The 20,377-nt window shown below is 48.6% G+C and overlaps 1 protein-coding gene across 1 annotated transcript in view; it reads right to left on the minus strand.

Moving 5' to 3' along the window:
* The window catches only part of SKAP1 (src kinase associated phosphoprotein 1), a 156,615-nt gene that overhangs the window by 61,921 nt on the left and 74,317 nt on the right, over positions 1-20,377 (minus strand). The gene's annotated exons all lie outside the window — the stretch shown is intronic.

The following is a 20,377-nucleotide window of genomic DNA, read 5'->3' on the forward strand; positions in this document are numbered from 1 at the left end:
CTGAATCTTCACAGCTTTATTTCTTCCGCTGAAACCTCTTCTGCAGAGGAGAAATGCCTGGTGGAGCGCCTTAATGGATGGCTGTAAAGATTGTTGGGTTAAAACAAAGTACAGGGAATCACCTTCATCCCCCCCTTTTACTGCCAAATCCTCAGCTGGTGTAAATTGGTGTAGCTCCAGTGACTTTGGTTCATCTGGCCCACGAGTGTCATTTAAATCAAGCTAAATTAAAGTGAAAGCAGCGCCATTCACATGGTTCTAATTAAAGGCCCATCAACGTTTCTATCGCAAACCCTGGCTGGTTAAAAACACTTATTTCCACACCGGTGTCCTGCCCCAAGCCGTAGGCACAGCGACCCAAGCATCTCCCAGGTATCTGCACCCCACCCTTGCAAGGGCTGTGAAGATGCTCTAAGGCACCTCACTCCAAACGGGTACCACAACCGGTTCTCTTTGTGGATAAGCATCTTTGGAAGAGTCTGATCAGGCTCCAGGAAGGACTTTGGTGCAGGACCTGTCCTCACTGCTCACCACGTAGCTGCTGTGAAGGGCCAGTCCTGCGCTGCCTAAAGCCTGGGTTCACCCCATTTAACTTTTGCTACCCACGTGAGATGTCTCCGTTAGCAAAAATGCCTCCTCCTCTTGCCAGATGCAAACCTCTCCCTGGGGACGCCTCGCTCTGCCCCGAGGTCTCGGGGTCTTCACCCAGGCTCCTGTCTGATGGCCCGGAGCGAGGGGGGATGAATCCGAGCCATCTATCAACTACAGGAACGGAGAAGCTTGGGCTTCATCTTGACTTTCCTCTCTGGTGGATGCTTTATTTTAGTCCCACCGGGTGAAACGCACTGGCCAGATCCAACGGTGCAAACTCAGGTGGGATGGAGCTTAGCTGGGAGGACCCCGTTTGGGGCAGGAGCTTGGGAGACGTGGCTTTGTGCGTGTCACACAACTGACGGTGACACTGCGGGGACTTCACTGCTCTCTCCCATCTGCACTGGCCTTGCGTGCTCGGACTGGGAGCGTTTCTGGGCCGGGGCTGCCTTGACCTCGGTGCCCGCACCGAGGCACCGGCTGTAACACAGCTAACGCAGTCAGGCAGGACCTGCAGCAAAGGGGACACGCCGTGAGGCATGCTCCCCTGGGCAGCGTAAAACACCTTCGAGCACACAAACCACAAAATGGTGCAGAGCTCGTCCTGCTCCCAGCTCCCGAAAACTTTGTCCTTCGGCACCGTCAGTGAACACCCGCTGTTAACGGCGTGCAGGGACAGGAGAAGGGGGCAGAGGCTCTGCCCCGAGCTCCTCGCACCATCCTCGGGCTGAGTGACCCCCAAGGGCTCCTGGGCTGCCCCATGGGAGAAGGTAAAGCCCAACATCTTCCATACCACCTGCCTAACCTCGACCCTGGCAGGTCCTTTCCATGAGGACATCAGGCCTCCGTTCATCCTTTCTCTGCTTTTCGAAGGAGCCCCGGGAGGGACACGAGCCTCCCACTGTCCCGGTCCCCAGGGTGCTGCCGAAATGGCCGTCACCGCTCCGCTGCGAGTGGCAGAAGATCAAAGTTCAGGGAAACTTTTGATGAAGTGCTCTGGCAGGCCCATCATCGGGAAGCAAGAAAGGTCAGAGAGTGGAAAAAATAATAAGAAAATATAACTGCTTTCTTATGAGGAAAATATTATGAGTTCTTCCCCTTTTTCAGCTTTTATGGAAGGAGATTCTGCCAGTTCCCTCAGAAAAAAAGAAGAAAAAGTAGTTTTAAAATGAGATTATGCACCTTCAGGGTGCCATTAGGAAGTTTTACTGTACTGAGATGACATGAAAGCTCTGGAATTAATATCCCTGAGATGCTTCAAACCTGCAATAGCAATTATTGTACTACGTGTCCCTGGATAAATAATAGGGCCATTCAGCTAATTAGCTTCAATGATTTCAGCTCCCTGTAAATTCTCTCTCACTCGGCTATAAAAATAACACTAGGCAAACTTTTGGTAACAGAAACTTCTTTCAGGGAAAAAAAAAAAAGGGGGTTCCCCCAGCTCCTAATTCATAACTGCTGTCGTGGTAGTGGTGCGATTCCAAGGACTGGAAATATTAATAGGCTATAATAGAAAATATAAAAGGAGAACCATTATTAATTGCCATTTACAGGTAATAAACCTATCGCACCAATTTCTGCCCGTGCACATGTGCAACCCCATTAATTTCAATGGGGCTGCACGTGTTAATTGAGAGCAGAATTTAGTCCACTGGTTGTAATTAATTAATCAAGTTTTCAGTATGGTTTGCATTCTTTAGATTTTTTTTTTTTTTTTTTTTAATTATTTTATGTCTTCACATTTCTCTAGGTTTGACTTATGCAACAGGGGCTCCGTTCTCCACCACACCGTGATTTACTCCGGGGAAGAACGGGTTTTATCCTGCCATCGCTCATTTTGCAGGGGGTAAATTCACCGCCATGGATCAGCCCCCGCGAGGCCACCACACATACACCTGCCCCAAACGCTGGTCTGAATTATTTGGGCCATATTCTGATCTACACCAGCGCCCCTTGATCCCGAGCACCCGCTGTCCCTCGGTACTGCCCCACCGCACCGACGTCCACCAGTTTCTGGGTGTTTGGGGTGTTCGGAGCAGCAAAATAACACCTTGTACAAGAGGCAGCACCGCCTGCACCTACTTTTAAGCCCTGATGCACTGAGAAATTTAAAGTAGTGACAAACTCCCATCTAATTTCATGCACAGAGTTAAGCTCGTAATTAAGTATTTCCTTTAGAGCCCGTACGGTTCCGCCTGTAAAAAGGAATGCCGTGACAGTGGTGTGTTGTGGGTTTTTTTTAAGGCTGAAATATGAAACAAGCTTTAAAGGCCAAATCTTAATAGGATTATCATACCCCCCTCCCGACCACAGGTGTTCACGAGGGGACGTGGCCGCTGCCTTTTTCCAAAGACGTCGATATCTACAGTGGGATGAAAATTCTTTGCGTTTCTGATTTGAAGTAAACCTGATTTCCGATACAGCAACTAACTAAGAAGAACAAAGCAAAGGCACAGAGCATTTTAGGAAGACAGGAAAAAAAACAAAAAGAAGCAAGCATCCCAAGCAGTTTCCAAGGCCAGATTTTGTGTGCGCGTGATTCAAAACAAGCAAGGCTCAAATTTTTCGAAAAAAATAACGAGCGTATGCTCAACCCCCTCGTAGTGGGACCCTCTCAAAGTCCTAACTCCTGAAGGAGCCGAGTACTTCCCAGGATTAGAAAAGACCCAGCAAAGCCAGGTGATGAGCAGTTTTCAGCAGAATACAGCCCAAAAGGCTTGGCTGCCCCGTGCCGGAGCCTGGAAAGCCCCAAAGGCTCCTGCAAAAGCCCAGGGGAAAGTCAGAAAGCCGGGAGCTGGCGGCTGCGTGTCGGGGCAGCTCCCGGGGGGCAGCAGGAGCCACCGTGTCCCCTCGTCCCGGGGTGGCACCAGCCGCTCGTGCCCGTGCTCTGCGCTGGCCCTGCCCACAGACCTGGGCTGCGAGAAGTATATAAAAACAAAGCGATTCCTCTAAATAGAAATTTATCTCAAGCATCCCCCCGTGTCAGCGCAGCGGCACTTTCCATCTCAGCACTCGACATTATGGCCCTTGGTGGTAATATTAATAATAATCCTGTGATCAGACACCACACGATCCTTAAAGAACTGACCCAATGTTATTTTAGCACTCTCAAATCCCTTTCTCCTTGCTCCCCGTTAGCTGTACGGCTGCTGCGCTGCCTGCAAATACATTTCGCTTTCGGTGGGATCTACACACTCAGCTGATGAGAAATCCAGGCACCTCGGTCGCCGAGGATGGAAAGTCATAACATTTGTTTTGGAAATTTATTTTAGCCAATATTTCTCAATAAAATAAATTGTATAAATGAAATCAGACTGACACCGCAATATTTCCTAACTAGCTGGCGTCTCCCTGCAGCACTCAGGGACTGTCAGAAATTTTTCCCTGAGGTTTTCTCCGTTTATTTTATTTATTTTTGTAAAGCAGGGGAACGTGTGAAGGTTTTGGCACGGCATATTTTTCAAATCAATGCAAACCTCATTACATAATAAGCAGGTTTTGCATGTTTCACCGTGACACATGCCTCCTGTTTGAGGCATGATTGCTGTACATTCTGATACCATTTTGACTAGTATGACAGGTTAAAAAAAATTAAAACCCAATCCTGAAAATAATTAATTTGTTGCCCTCAACACCTTTAGAGGTCTGTGGAATTCGAAATTGTTAAGATTCAAGCCCAGGTTTGGATGGGTAAAATTGCCTTTTATTTTTAAGCCTGATATTGAGTTCTGGTCACCGCAAGGAAGATCAGGAAAGATTTTTGCATGGGTGACGCTCTCTGTTATACGCATTGCAAAAAATCAGCTTCAGAAAGAAAAAAAACCTGAGCATGGCAAAGACGCAGAAAAAAAATCTGCACGGCTCAACATCACCAACGGGGATTAAAACCAGCCAAGCCCCGGGACAGACACCAGCAGAGCGCCTGAGTTGGAGAAACACTAAAACCCAGATTTAATCTACCATGGCGGGAACTGAGACCTTCATTTAGCACATGTTCATCAGCACATTGAAGTCAAGAAGACTTCAGCGTACGTTCGCTGAACTGGGACCCGCCTGCAGCCCGGGGCTGCTACGGGAACAAGCTCTTGGTTAAAGCACACGGCAGAAGGGAGGAATGTGTTATTCTCCTTTATTTCGCAGAGAAGCAAACAAAAGCCCAGCGAGGCCGAGGTCACATAAACCGGGTCTACACTGGGCTTCGGTGGCACAAGACCCTGGGCTGCTCCACCACCGCTTGGTCTCCCCAAGGGAGGAGGTCTGGGCAGGCTCATCCCCCGGGCTGGAGGGCCAGCGGAGCTGATCTGCTTTTCTCCTCCGCATCCAGAAAAGGCAACATCCAGACCGTGTTATCACTCGCTACGAGGTCTCTCCTCCGCGCTCAAGGACCGGCCCATGCCCATCGTCCCCATTACTCCGGCTACAGCCACGTGAAGCTCAAGGCATAAACCTGGAGGAAAATCGCGGCGTGGCAGCTGCGCGCCCCGCAGCAGGCTGAGCGCTCGGCAGCGTGAGAAATGAGCAGGCTGTGCATTGAAAAGCAAGCGCTGGAAAAACGTGACAAATTTAGCCCTAATTCCTCATGGGTTTAAATTTGTCACTATTGGGGTTAAATTGCTTTCAAGGGGTTGCATTATGTGGATACAGCTTTTAAAAAGCAGGACAGGCTGAAATGCCTCATGTTGACCCATTCGTGTACCCGTGGCTTTAATCTAAACTTTCCTGGATCTCATTCTATGAATAATTATACACACAGGAGGGCAGCTCATCAGCTGGCGTAAACTGGCTTAACTCCACCGAAGTAATTGGACAACAGGCCAGAATACCGTTTCCAGACATGGTACGATTCCACCGGGGCTGAGCAGGCAGCGCACAAGGGCTGCAGGCAGGAGTCCGGGGTTTTATCACCGCTTTGGGACCAGCTCTGCTCCAACGGATTACGAGCCAGGACGCCTGCACTCTTTTGCCAGCTCCGTGTGTGTCTTTTGAGCTTGCTTAATTCCGTTTGCTTCTCTTTACCTTTAGTCTCTCTTTTTTTTTACAAAATAACACTACTGACATCTTGAAAAAGCAGCTGGAATTGTGTGGTTAAAAAAACCCCAACAACTCTCTGAGCATCGCTGCACACCACTATTTATTCCTCACTTTAAGACATCGATGTGTGGCCAGTTCTGCTCACAGGCACCCTCCCTTTCGCCTCCCAAAATCCACTTTCAGCCTCGGTTTCTTGCACACATCCTCATACTGTCCTGACCCACCAAAACCAGAGGTATGCACCAGATAACCCCGCTCCCGACTCGAATTCCCAAACAGCATCTTCACGGGACCCAGATCAAGTTCCCGGTGCCCTTCGCAAGAGCTTCATCCACGTGAAACCTCGGCGTTAGGTCCTGCACGAGGCAGCCAACCTGGCGGCTGCCACGTATCGTATGGATATGAACAACATATACATATGTGGAGGGGATCCTCGTGGAGGACCCGGGGGGGGGGGGAGCGGGGCCGGGCTGTCTCCATCCCTCCTCGGCTCCACCTGAATGGAGAGATTTAGCCCCACAGCCAGAATCAGAGAGTATCGCAGACTGCTCATCTCACCAATCAATTTTTACGGCTGGAGAGGATAATAATGGTAATATCAGTATTAAAAAACCCCGCAATGACCCATAACAGTAACATATTACAGCTCCTTTTAAATAACTGTGCTAGCTGCAGTTTCTTTGTTTCTCCGGCAGCAGACACGCCGAGGCGCTGGGACTGTCTCCGCATCTCCGGGATGTGCGAACGCTCCCCAAAGCAAGGAGGACGCGTTGGGATGGGGACGGGTGCGCGGGGACGAGCGAGCCGGCAGCCGTGGGAGAAGGGTTGGGAGGGGAGGGTGGGATAACAGAGGGGAGCGCTCCCGCCCCCGGCCAAGGCAACACCATCTCAACCTGGAAAAATTTAGGCTGAGATTTAATTCCGTCCTTGTTCCCAGGGCCCAGCAGAGCGGTCCTCTGCAGCGGGTCCTTTTGATACCGAAGACACGGTGCGCCCAACCACAGCTGTAAGCCAATGAAGCAGAACGCACAGCTTCATTTCCAACAGCCCCCCAGCCATATGCTGCACCGGGAAAACCTGAAGATAGAGCATTTTACTGTAACACCGGGCACCAAAAGAGCGTGCTTTCCCTAGAGCTAACGGACATTTACGGGGGTTTCTTGGTACTGTAGGAAGCGAAGTTCTCAATTCCCGTATGCGAGACAAAAAGTTAAAACACCAAACTCCCCTCACCTTCACTCCCGAAAGCACGGGGGGGAGGGGGGACAGGGCTTATTTTACGGCAAGGTGTTGTATACCCCACTGAAGGGAGCAACGAGGGAAGACTGAACAGCTTTTCATTTCAGGCATTTGATAACAGGAGGGAGAACTACATAGAATTTAGGTTCGTTGGGATGGGGGGGAGAAAATTAAAGCCACTGTTACTTTCTTCGCATGATACCACTTCAAAGTAATTAGCTTAGCTCTTCAGATCTCCACAAGAAGCTCCTTAAAATACTGGACTTGATTTCCAAGTACAATAAAGCACCTTTATGCTTTCATGAAAAAGGACCTTACGGCTGCCCTCAATCTTAAGCACATCATTAGCCCCAGAGTACCTGGTACCTAACGCTCCCGTACCTCCCGTGCAGCATCGTAGCCCCGTCCAAAGGGCTGTTTTCTTCCACTCAGTATTCCATACAAATACTCAAATTTTTTAAAAATTTTTAAAACTGTTGTTTAGAGGGTTGAAGCCCTTTTTTTTTTTTTCCTTTCCATTTAAAAACAGGACCGGATCCAGAGTACTGCTATTTACTTCACCGGCGTTGCTTCAGATTTACGCTTGTGTAACAGCACCAGCAGAGCTGAGTCCAAACTGTGCAAAAGAGATTTAAAAACAAACGGGCGAGAGGAGAATGTGACAAGACACACACACACACACACACACACACGTATACACGGCGTGCCTGGAGCTCCCGCGCTCCCTGGTCCTAGCTCCAAACTCTCACTTGCCCTCACAAACCCTACTAATACACTGATTTGCCATGGGTATTATTTTAAACGGTGCTTCCGAGTCACCCTCAAATTTGCACACACAATAAAACCTAATCTGCATCCGCAGACTGTGAAATGGTGTGAGGACGCCAGGGCGTTCGCTTCATGCAATCTCCCGTACATATGCGCACCATTTTTCAGACGGCAAATCTGGAGCCCGTTTTCGACAGATAACACCTGTCCCCTTCTTCCCGCAAGCATCCTCAAACCCAGAGGTCAAACCAGGCTGAAAGAGCTGCTTCGACAGCAGCAATCGGCCTGAAGGGGAGAGAAGAAAACGCAGGAGAAGGGATCTTAACACAACCCCAAAGTGTGCTGCTTTAGATGGACTTCTCTTCTGCAAGTGCTATTTTTAATCCTGCATCTTCTTCCTGTGCTTTCTGTACACCGACCCCTAGATTGCTAATTCGCTTTCCCGCGTAATATCTGCCTCATTTCAGAATATTTCCCCAACCCTCTTTTGGCAGAGTACGGCTCCCACACAACCGCAAAGAAATCCTGCGAACGGGGGATTTAGACTTCTCTCAAATTCCCACAAGCATCCTCAGCCCCCAGCCCGAGCCCCTTCACAGCTGTGTCTCAGGACCCGACCCCCTTTCGCCGTGGCGGGGTCACCCCTCCATCCCACCGGGACAAGGAAATGGGGTCCAGCCCCCCGGACTCCCCTTGCTCCAGGTGGATTCCCGGGTTCATTTTTAGCACTGAATTCCTAACAAATAAGGAAGCCGGAGCAGGAGGATTTCGTTAGCGCGGAGGAGTGGGTGCTGCTTCGTTCTGTCACCTCCACCGATTCCACCGATTCCCCATAAACCAGTAAATGCTGCTGGGGACACATTACGGAGGCATTTAAATGAAAAAGCAAATGGGGTGTCCGTGCCATAAAGCCAGGTATTAAATATAGAAGCAGCCAATTTAAATCCATCTACCGCTAATACCTCCAAGTACACCGAGAACCTGAAGCACAGGTGCATTTCAGCTTTGTGAAAAACGACTCAATTTTGCACAGGAAGATCTCACTCAAAAATTCCCTTATGCAAAAATTTTAAAGTGGGAAAAAAGTTCCTTTTATTTATGTATTTATTCTCAAATGATCGTATGTGAGAGAGAGGAAAAAAAAAGTGTTTGCTTTAATCAAACCCAGAATATTTAAGCAGCTGAAATGGGTTTATTTTTCATGTTAAAAAGGGACATTTTGAAAACACTCTATGAAACAAAAAAAAAAATCAACCCAAAACGCTTTGATCACAAAATAAATTATTTAGCTCTTATATAAACCCCGGCATGAAACGACAAACATTTTTGTCACTTTTGCACAGCCCTGATTACCGTGCATTATGCTTTCTAACAGCTTTTCCTAGCATCATCACTAATGGATTTTATAACATGCTTTACAACAGGTTATTAAGGAATATGGCTATAGCTGGTAATCGCTGTATAATATGAATAAAGCATTTAAGAAACGGCCCCTTCATTTAAACTGTTAACTGGGGAAACTGTCGCGTTATAAATAACAGAAGTGAGAGGCATTTCTGGGGAGAGCTTCCATCTCCAGCCCTGCAAAAACCTGTATTTGCACATTTCTTCCTGCCTTCCTTTTTTTTTTTTTTTTAAAGAGTAAAACCCGTTCATTCATCATTATTCTTAAAACCTACTTTTCCTGCGACGCCCACATGAAGCGAATCCCTCGAGACTATTTTCTTTTATATGATGAGTCATTTATTTTATACAATGGTATCATAAATTTTAAAAAAGTTCAAGCGCGCTGTGCATGGGCCATTGCCAAGGAACCGTGTCATCTCACGGCTGTGTTTACGGTCTCTCCTTCCCCACACCTCACTGTTTTGTCATCCCGTCACTGAATCATTTCGGGCTTGATCCTGCTCCCATTTAAGTCAATGGCAAAATTCCCATTGACGTCAATATGAACAAGAAATGAGCTATCTGGGAGCGAGATGATATATGAATGTGGACGTATATATCAAGCCAGGGCCCGATGTTGAGTATCTAACTAATAATAAAAAATTATAGTCTGCTGTGATAGTAGGGGAATAGTAGGTGGGCTCGGGGAAGCGAGGAATAAAATTAACGTTATAATTGGGCAGGTATTTATAAATCTGCATCCTGGAGGAGTTTTTAAATGCCCGTTAAAAATATAAAATATCGACCCCCGCAGCTAAGAGACTGGCTGTGGGTTTCTGCAGAGGGCCCACCCTGGCCCTGAGGGTGCTCCCGCATCCCACACCCTGCATCCCACACCCCCGCACCCCCGCATCCTGCACCCCCGCACCCTGCATCCCACACCCCCGCACCCCTGCATCCCCGCATCCCGCACCCCTGCATCCCGCACCCCCGCATCCTGCACCCTGCATCCCCGCATCCCGCACCCTGCATCCCGCACCCTGCATCCCCGCATCCCGCACCCCTGCACCCCTGCATCCCCGCATCCCGCACCCCTGCATCTTGCATCCCCACATCCCGCACCCCTGCATCTTGCATCCCCACATCCCGCACCCTGCATCCCGCACCCTGCACCCTGCATCCCGCACCCCTGCATCCCCGCATCCCACACCCTTGCACCCCCGCACCCCTGCATCCCCGCATCCCGCACCCCTGCACCCCGCACCCTTGCACCCCTGCATCCCCGCATCCCACACCCCTGCACCCTGCATCCCGCACCCCTGCACCCCCGCACCCTGCATCCCGCACCCTGCATCCCACACCCCTGCACCCTGCATCCCCGCATCCCGCACCCCTGCACCCCCGCAGAGCCCCGGCGGGTGCGTGTCAGTCCCGGCTCCGCAAGCAGGTGGCAGTGGCGACATTTCCCGACGAGGCTTCTCAGCTGGAAATGTCCAAAGCGGGGAGAGGAGGGGGGAGAATAACCCTCGCCCAGGAACAAACACACAAAAATAAATAACATCTCGAAACGTTAACTTCTTTCCCTCTATCAGATCATTGTTAACAGCTAATAAAATATCAGTCTGCAGGGACACGAGATATAACCAATACCCTAATAAAGAGAGTCAAAGAAAGGAAATTAGATCTGCTGGGTTTTTATACCACTCGAATAAAGTGATGGATCTGAAGATTTGGACAATCGTTTCCTAAAAAATTAAAAGTGGAGCCTGCGCATGCCAGCAGGTTGCTGAGGCACAGCGAGCCGGGACGCAGCTCTGCCGCAGATCAGATTTCCTCCTGTTGTAACTATTGGTTAATGTTTTTAAAAAGGGCCCATTAGCAAATGCCACATGTAAAATGATTCATCGGTGGAAACCCATATGAAAAAGTATTACGGTCTCTGCTCCTATATTGCAACGTAATTAATATCAATTGAATTAATCACAGTGAGTTAAGTGAAATGTTATTAAACAATGCACACGCGCAAACATCATGGCATCCCCCTTCAGACAAAATGTAACGTTTTCAATATTTGCCTGCAGCTGACAACAATAAATCCTCTTAAATTTGCCTTCCAAGGTCAGCGAGTGCGGGAGATGCATGTATATGATTTTCTAGTTTACCTGCTAAGGAGAGAGAGGGGTCAGTAAATTATACTCCCAATTCAGCCTAATTGAATAGACTAGTGGACGTCAGACTCGAAACTGGAGGGAGCACGAGGACATACTTGACAACATATATCTGTCACCGAAGACAAGAAGAGACAGGTAAATGGACTGACGGAGGGGAAAGATATACCACACGTATAATAACCACCATGTGATGAGAAGAACAAGTGTTAAAGGAAGAATAACAGAGCCACCTCCATTATCTGGAAAGCAACTTCACTCATTTTTTTAATTAGTGGAACCTGCAGCTGACAAGGGAGGGCAAGATGGAAGACTCGCTGGAAGCTCATTACATATTCTCATCCTGAAATGGGTGGCAAGAGGCAATGTTTTTAAGCAAACCCAGTTGTGTTTCTCTGGAGCAGGACAACTTCCAGGATTTGCCAAATGGGCAAAGAATGACAGGTTGATGTTTTCGAGAAAAATGGATTCCCACTGCAAATCTGTTAGAGCAGCCAAAGCAGCAACCCAGGGATTACACAGCGTTTGCTCTTGTATGGGGCTTTTCTGCATAGGTTTCGAGGTTCTTTATATGAGAAGGTTTAATGGCATTAATCCCGTTTCACAGACAGAGAAAGCAAGGCAAAGTCATTTGCTCAAAATTACTCAGTTGAGACCAAGAACCAATTGCTCTGACGACTGCTCCCGAGCCTGAACCGAAGGGATGAGCAGAGAGGAGCAGCAAGCAGACAAAGTACGGCGAGAAGCGGACTGAGGAGCGAGGAGGGGAGACGAGGTGTTTGTGGGAGACCTCCAAGTTGGGTGTCTTCACAAGTCTGACCCAACCATACCAAAACCGCTTGTACTAGACCTCGGAAAAAGTAATAGCGCAGCGGTGGTATAGGGATCGAGGAGATGAAGGAAAACTAGGAACCACAGAACTAAGTATCCTATTATGTTAATGCAGCGGTGCAGAAATATAACAAATATAGTTGTCTTTTTAGAAGAGGGGCTAGGGGAAGCCGCCTGAGTCTTCAGCAAATGTTCCCAAGCCAGCACGGCTGCAAATTCTGCTCTAAGGGAGCAGCAGGAGGGACATGGGGGGAAAAAAAAGGAGCAAAGGCACTTGGGGCCTCCGATGAACAACAGGTCTGCAACCATGTCCCAGCGCACCAGGCTGGGAGTGAAAGGGAGAAGGACCTTCCCAGGTCCCAGGCTGGACAGGCAGCCTGTCTGGAGACAAGCTGGTTTTCCACAGCAGACGTTCTTTAGTTGGGAATTTTTCCTTACATTTAGCAGCTCCTGCCACAGCACATCAAAACACAGTAGAAATGTTAACAAGTTACTCCTGGGAAAAGGGAGAATAGGAAGAGGAATGTTGAATGTTGTCATCCAGTTTAATCAATGAGCAAACCAAGGCAAAACATGTTCCGCTCTTGTCTCAAACTCACCAGCAGAGTTCAAACAGAAACCAGCAATCTTAACTATTAATCTCATTTTAAGCCTCAAGAAAATAGATCTGCTTGCAGTACTACGCAGCTCATTGCGATGGAGCCCATAAGCTTCATATCTTTCACTGTGTCATTAACAGGAGGGTCCAAACTAATGTTTTCAACAATGTTTTGGTGAACAGCTGATTAAGCATCTTTTAGTTGCCCAACATTCCTGTGCCCTTCCCAAAACAGCATGGTCCCAATAAAATGTTGGAGACTCTTGAAGACAAAGGGCAACCTTGAATGGGCAGCAGCGGTTAGCCTATTTGACAGTCAACATCATTTTAAATATCAAGACTAGAAGATCAGAAACCTGCTGATGGGGTAACAGGACGTTCTGGTGCTTGCAGGTGACAGAAATGGCAGAATGCGGTCTGAAATCAAGCTGCAAAGTATCTTTAAATCCAAATACCCCAGGAAAGGTCTCCCTCGCTAGCTACGGATCAAGTTAAAATGGTGGCACCCCATCTTCCTGCAACTGCATCACTCTCTGTGACCAAAAAGCTGCGCTGTTGAAGAAAGCTCCATCCCCACCACCAGATCTCAACCTCTGGTGCTGGTGAAGAGTCTTGTCCACAAAACATGGCAATTTTTCCGCCTGGCTGAGAGCAAGACCTGGGACTGGCCTGTTCCTCCCTGTCCTTCACAACAGGGACAGCTTCAGAGAAGCTCTTCCGATCAGTGTCTCACACCATCCCCGAGAAGTTCCCCAGGCACCTGGAGAGGATGAGCAGCATCTCCAGCTCAGCACGTTTGGCTCTCGCTACCTTTGGAGTCCCAACTCCTGACGTTACAAGACTGCCGGAGGATCTTGGCCATCATTTAAGCAACGGTCTGGCAGCCACGGTTGAAAAGAAAGCTGGGAACCAACACTTCTCAGTTCCACAGAGGACAAAAAGCCTGAGTATTAAGACAACCTACCCCTTTTAGTCCACGTCCACTTCCAGTGGCCTGTCTTGTGGTACCATGAGATGAGAGAGGGCTGGTATTAAAAATGCGAGGGGGGGCAGAACCATTACAGCTCACTTACAAAGTGGAATAGGAAGCAGGGAACATCTTATGGCTAAAATTTCACAACTAGGAGAAGAGCAGGTAACCGTGGCCGCCCCGATGGATGTGAGCCTGAGGCTCAAGCTCTTCATAACCTGGGGCAGATCTGGGGACCTCCCTCTGGCTTTGGACTCTGCATGTGACATGGAAAATGGGGACACCGGAATTACCAAATTCACAGAATTTTATGGACAATTTATATTTACATAGTGCTGTGGAAGGACATTTTAAGAGTTCATCAGGTACCACGGGAATACACTTAAGGCACTAGAGGAGACCAAGCATTACTATTACCACTCTGGGACTTTCTTCTATGTAATTCCAGTGTAGTCAGTCATTCAATTTTAATCATAACTAATGCAATGCCTTTTACAAGAAGAGGTCATGCTATATTCTAATCCATTTTGTAATTAAGCATAAATTTTAAAGAATCAATTGAATACAGCGATGAACTCACAGTTTACCCAATGCCTTTGCTGCCAAAGGGTGTCCCTGTGCAATTAACAGGCTCAAAAAGACTGGCTAAAGGATGGAAAATGCTCCCAACCTCTGGCACGCGGCCTTATCTGGGAAACAATGTAAGGAATAAAGCTGCAATGCCATAAAGATAAGGTGGAGAGGCAGGAGGGGTTTTTTAAGGAAATATTTAAGAATAGAGAAGAAGAATGATCTGATTTAGAACCGAGCAGGAAAGGGAGGTTTTGACCCCTAAGAGGAAAATCTTGCGAGGTGCTTGGAAGAGACACTGTCGGAACTCGAGCATTATCTTTAGCTTTCATTTTGGGCATCTTCCAGTTCCTCCAGTTAACGCCTTTTCCACTGGCCAGAGCCAGGACGGACCCGATCCTGCACATACTGGCGGGAATGGTCCTTTCCATCGTCCAGTTTAAAGTACTGGGACGGTCCAGGCAGGCCCGTGGCGGGAGGTGTCGGCGGGGTCTGGACAGCGACGTGCTTTGTCTGATTTTGATGAAGTAGCGAAAGAAGCATAACGAGCCCCTCAGATCCGACTCTCTTCCCTGTCCAGGGGAAAATAATTTAGCCTGAGAACTTGAAATTGGAGTCGGGAGAAGATGAGATGTCTCTCTCTGCAGTTTTGCTAATTTAAACTCGACTTTATTAGAGATGATTTTAAAATATAAACATTTTTAACCAGAGCCAGGATTTTAAATGTACTAAACAGCCTGGCTGCGGGAGTTTGGACTGCTGCAGAAATTGCTGCCATTTGCAAAATTTGGACGCAGACACTGGGATGATTTCAGGCATCTCCACCCCCCAGGATGAGCCCTGCATCCTGGCTGCGGACTCGGCTCCAGCTCCACCACCTGCATCCGTCGGAGGCTCGGCGACCCAGCCGGCCCCTCCGCCGCTGTCAGCAGAGGGCAATGAAGGCCACGCAGAAAACCCCACGCCAGCACCACCCAGAAGACAGAAAGCAGAAATTTTTCCATCCCAATTACAAACCGAGCAGCCCCCAAATCCATCTCCTTTCCCAAATCTAGGGTCAGATTTCTTCCCCGTCTGACAACAGAGCATTCTCGCTTGTGTTTACACAGGGCAGAGCGGAGCAAAGTCTCTCTTCCCATAGAAATACCTTCTTTGCAGCAAACGCTCCCTTCACACACACAAGTGCAAGCCTCCCCAAGCTCCCCCTGCGCTTGCGCTGGCCCTGAGGTCAGAATCCGTCCCACTGTCTATTCATCTGTGCGGAGTCCGGGGAGATTTAATTTTCTTTCTTTCTTTCTAAAGCAAAGATGAACACTGCATGCGCTTCAGACCCTTGCAGCCCAGTCCTCAAAGGCAAGACTCTATGCAAATACAGTTGCTAAGGAGAAAACATTGCTCTCCCCATGTCCTCCTAAAAATACTAATTAAAACCAATCCTGCTCGCTCTCGCAGGGTACCAAAGCGATGCGAGGCAGTGAACTCCACGCGGCCAGCCATCAGCATCAGGAACAGGCTGGAATGATTTGGTTTTGACCGCCAGATGACCTCGAGGGCTGCCCGGCCTGATGGACAGTCGGACCATTAGTCCTTTTAACACACATTCTTTTCCCGAAACGCAGACATCACTCCGCTGGTTCGCAGAGAGAGAGAGCGAGCACCATCTAAACCAGCCATGACCCTGCCCGCTGGGTTATGGGCCCTAAGGCGAGGGGGAATTCATTCGGGGAAGGAAGGCGACAGCTCGCCTTTCACAAAGAGCCCCCGAAACCCCAAAGCATTCTCCCCAAGCCTGAGAAAACCATGACGCGCCACGGCAGCCCCGGGAAAGGAGGGTACGGAGCTCCGCATTCCCGTCCCCGCGCCCCGCAACAAAAGGGAAGAGGCAAATCTCTCCTCTCTTTGTGTTTCCCGACGCTGGGTTGGTTTTTTTTCTAACCCAAATAAACGCTAAACATCCCTCACGGTACCGTTTGGGAACGGCCGTGCTGCTCCGTACTCTTTTATCAGAGGACGTGAAATCCCAATTCCTTTTATTCGCCCCCCCTCTCTTCTGCCGAGGCATAATTTTTTGGTCTTATTATTCCACGCAAAATGAGGCAAGAGCGAACGAGCCCTGCTGCTAATAGACCAGAACAACCTATTAATCCAGAGCAAAATTAAGCAGCACAAAGGTTAGGGAAACGAGAGTCTTGCTGTTTTTTAACCTCGTAACCGAGGCCTGAGCCTAAAGCCTACAGATGACGAGAGTTTTTTCTGCCGACTTCAATGAGATTTGGGCCAGGAGATTTAGGTGCAATCAAGGGTCTGTAGATATCTGGAGGTGTTTTGCCTAAACAGAACCAGAATTTCAGCAATATCTCCATTTTTCTGTCACCTTGCTGCAAGACTGAGAGCAAACTGCTAGTGCCCACAGCTGCCTCAGTTTCCCCAACTGAAAAATGAGGATAATGATTAATCCTCCTCCAACAGGTTTATCACAAAGAACATCTATTAAGTGCTCCAAGACTACCAGATGGAAGAGAATAAAACCCACAAATTGCTACAAATACACTGTTATTATACACATTCACTTTGCCTGAACCAGTAGCTTAAAAAGACGCTGAATTCTGCTGGCAAAATCAATACAAAACAACAAAGTACGCTTTGAGGTGGAAGGGGCAGTGTAGAGAGGGAGAGGGATTTTCTGCCCCCTGCCCCAAAGAGATGATTCATTCCACCTAAAAATAAAATGAGTAAATAAATACAGATGCCAAGCCCACAACACGGGGGCAAAAAAAAAAAAAAAATAAAGCTTTTCATCTCCCTTTTCAGTGGCTGCAGCAGACAGAGCCTTGCCTGTCCCGAGCCCATTTTAATTTCCCTCTTGGGATGACTGACAAGCTATGCTGAGCTAAATGAGGAAACATCTGTTTGACTTTCCGAAAGCTGGCACTGGGTGCCGAAGCCTGAATCCTGAACGCCACTTTCACAAAACCCAGCCTCTCCTGCTGGAAACAGCCCAGCCGGGGCAGAGGCAGCAGCGCCGGAGTCGAAGCCGCCGGACTCTCTCGTTAGTCGAGGTGTAAGCTCAGAAAGGAGGCTGCGCCTGAAACGCAAGCGCTCAGCCCGTTTTCCCCACGCTAGGAGAGAAACCGAATTGCAAAGGGCAAGCTGAGCCCCATTTCCCCACGCAACCTTCCCCACTGCAGCTTGTTTCGTGAAGACCAAGAACACAGGGAGCGTTATAACTCCTCTTAACAGGAGGCAGAGAGAAACTTCGGATGTCTCCAGCCTGCTCTATGTCCAGGATGAACCTTATAGGGGCCTTTAATTATTTTTTTAAAGTTGCTTCCCACAGTCCCTGACATTTTGCAGGCTGCTGGCTGTTTGTTTTCTCTAGCACGGTGGCTGTACAGTAGAGTGTGCCTGACCCCTGCACTCCGGCGAGAAGTGTGTCTAATGCTCCTACAAGGTAACCTTTTCACTGGAGTTTTCTTGGGTGACCCCAGAGTCCCATCTGTCCGGAGACTAACTCCTACGGCATGTGGAAAATGCAGCTGGCCTGTCTCCAGAATGCCTCCTGCAAGACCGACCCATCTGCATCTTTTCTGCTTTATCCAAGTTTGCAGTATGGCATATTTCCCCCTTCTCCCTCCGTACAAGCTCAAAAATTAACTCTTTCTGCCCAGGCAGAGGCTTTAGTTTGAGCGAAATGAACTGGGCATTAGGAGCAAGTTTAGACTGACTTGAACCTGCACAAATCCGCAGCGACTTCAACTAAATTATACTCTGAATTTACTTTGTAGTGGTTAAGAAAATAACCCGGCCCTTTATTCCCTCCCTTCCCCCAGGAGGGTTTCTCTATCTCATCTCGTCCCCAGTCCCTGTTCAGCAGTTGGCAGAGCCGACACTGTTATGGGGACAATAAGATGCTGCTGGTATTGCTTAAGGGACAAGCTAAGAACGGAGAGCTGCCCGATTGCAGCGATTACTGGTAAACTACAGCCGTGAGGGATTTTAGGCAAATGATCAGCTGGGTGGGGGCTGTACCGTGGAAGAGTGCGTTTCCACTTAGATGAAAACAACAGCGTGCCTTGATTCTTTGGGGAGACTTCTTAATAGTGAATTAGTGGCTGAAGATCTCCGGAGCACGACCAGAGGGATGCTCAAGCCCGGGAGCGTGCAGATTTTCGGCACCAGCCTCTGGGTTTATACACGTTCTAGCAATTAGCCAAATATTTGCGGTGGCAGTGAACTGCAGAGAAATCCTCATCCTCGAGTTGAGAGTCGATGGGCACAAAATGGTGGCATTCAATGACCGGCCTGCCATTTAAAACTGGCTTAAAATAAAGGAGGAAAATGGCAAAATGAAGCTGCCTTTGCTTCAACAGCTCTTTGCGACCCCGTCCTATAGTTTGGGGATTTCCCTCCACCTCCCCAGGAAACCTTGGATAGCCCAAGGAACAAGGATTGACATTCAGATACGTTTGGCCACACTCATGAAATTCCTGGTTTTCTGCTTCATTTAGATGAGTAACATTTAAAAACAAACGCCGGCACCGATTGCCGGTACCCACAAAGCTGTCCCTGCAACGCGGGGCAATGGCGTTCGCTCCTCCGCAGGCTGAGCACACCTGAGAGGGTCGGAAAACCTCCCATTTATTTATTTTAACAGGACTAGAATTGCACTTTACGACGAAGGTGCAGAATCCAACCCCAAATTACCTGGGAGTGAGGATCCAACACCCACAGGCACCTTAGAGAAATCCCAACTTTCATTAACAAATTACAACTGAGCTTTGGTTCCCGCAGGCTAAAACACGTAATAAGCCAAGAATTAACTTCAATGTATTCACAGGATTAACGTTGTACCAAGGGCTGATAATTAAAAGAATCCTGATAAAGACTCTGCCAAAAATTAATTAATAAAAAGAGAAATAACACTGTAACGTTAGATCTGTGGGTTTGATACTTCAGCTCGCAGAGTTAAACAAATCTCTTCCGCTTGCCGAAAACCTGGCACTTAAGTGATGTAAAAACTTTAGGAAGGGCAGTCAGCGTAGCTGAGTTCCAAAAGCAGAGCTTTTCTCTCCCGATTAGGCTCTGACACTTGAAATCCAAGGCAGCTGCTCTGCCTAGCTCGACCTCGCTCCTTCCCCCCTTTCCCAACAGCCCATCGCTCCCTCCTCGTTCTTTATTTTTAAACTCCAAGTTTTTGCAATCAGGAAAAAAAATGGCAGCCATTAGAAACACTAGTTAGGGACTTAGTCCAAAATCAATTTTAATTAAAAACACACCGCTTTAATGTTGAACATGGTCATTTTTAGCATTGCTGTTGGCTAGACGATCCGCGCAGCCTGGCCACCATCGATATGCAAGGAAGGACCTTCCACCAGGAACAACCCTTGTTATTAATGGGGGGGGGCTGGAGGTAAAGCCCTGGGGGTCCGGGGAACCCTCTTATGGCTATCAGCCGCCTCTAAACGACGTTAGGGTCACAGCGCCTAACGACTGGATGTATTTCGTTTCGGGGAGGGGGGGAATACGTGGGTGAGAAGGGGCCAGCGAGGCGGGTGTGGGGGTAAATAAACTGTAAAGAACAGCGCCGTGGTTTTATGAGAGCCGCTGTGACCCAGAGTCAGTTGGTCACATGCAGCCGGTGCCCATTACCAAATCAATAAGCATTAAATCAACCTCATTTTCTACTATTTAAATTAACTATAACTGTTTTAATTGCAGATTCATAGCTTGCAAACTGCTTATTACGCTTTACATTATAGCTGAGATTTGCTTGCACGTTACAGACCATTGAGAGCACTCTACAAACCCAGCCCTGCTGAAACCTTCCTCCCCCCCCCCAGCCTTCGGCGTACAGGAGGAGACCCATTAAATCCAGGGGAAGCAGGGAAGGGGAAGCAGGGAAGGGGAGGGAGGGCTGGGAACACACAGCGTGGGAGCTCGGCACAGGGTAACGGTCACCGCAGACCGTAGCAGGAGGTTAGAAATTAAGGGCTTGTTCTTGCTCCCATGGAAGATGCTGCTGTGCCTGGCAGCGGCCAGGGTCCCAGCCCGAGGGGCTGTGGGTGGAGGTTGGCTGTCATGGGGGAGCCACGTTGTGTGGGGTGCACCTCCGGGGGCTGGAAAGCGGGGTCCCTTAGCACTCGGATGAGGTTATAGGGTTATAAATCCTAAAGAAGAGCCTGCGTGCAAAATGGCAGCGACTTTCAGCAGCTCTGGGCAGGT

The sequence above is a fragment of the Aptenodytes patagonicus genome, chromosome 20 (genome assembly GCF_965638725.1).
Source record: "Aptenodytes patagonicus chromosome 20, bAptPat1.pri.cur, whole genome shotgun sequence".
NCBI lineage: Eukaryota > Metazoa > Chordata > Aves > Sphenisciformes > Spheniscidae > Aptenodytes > Aptenodytes patagonicus.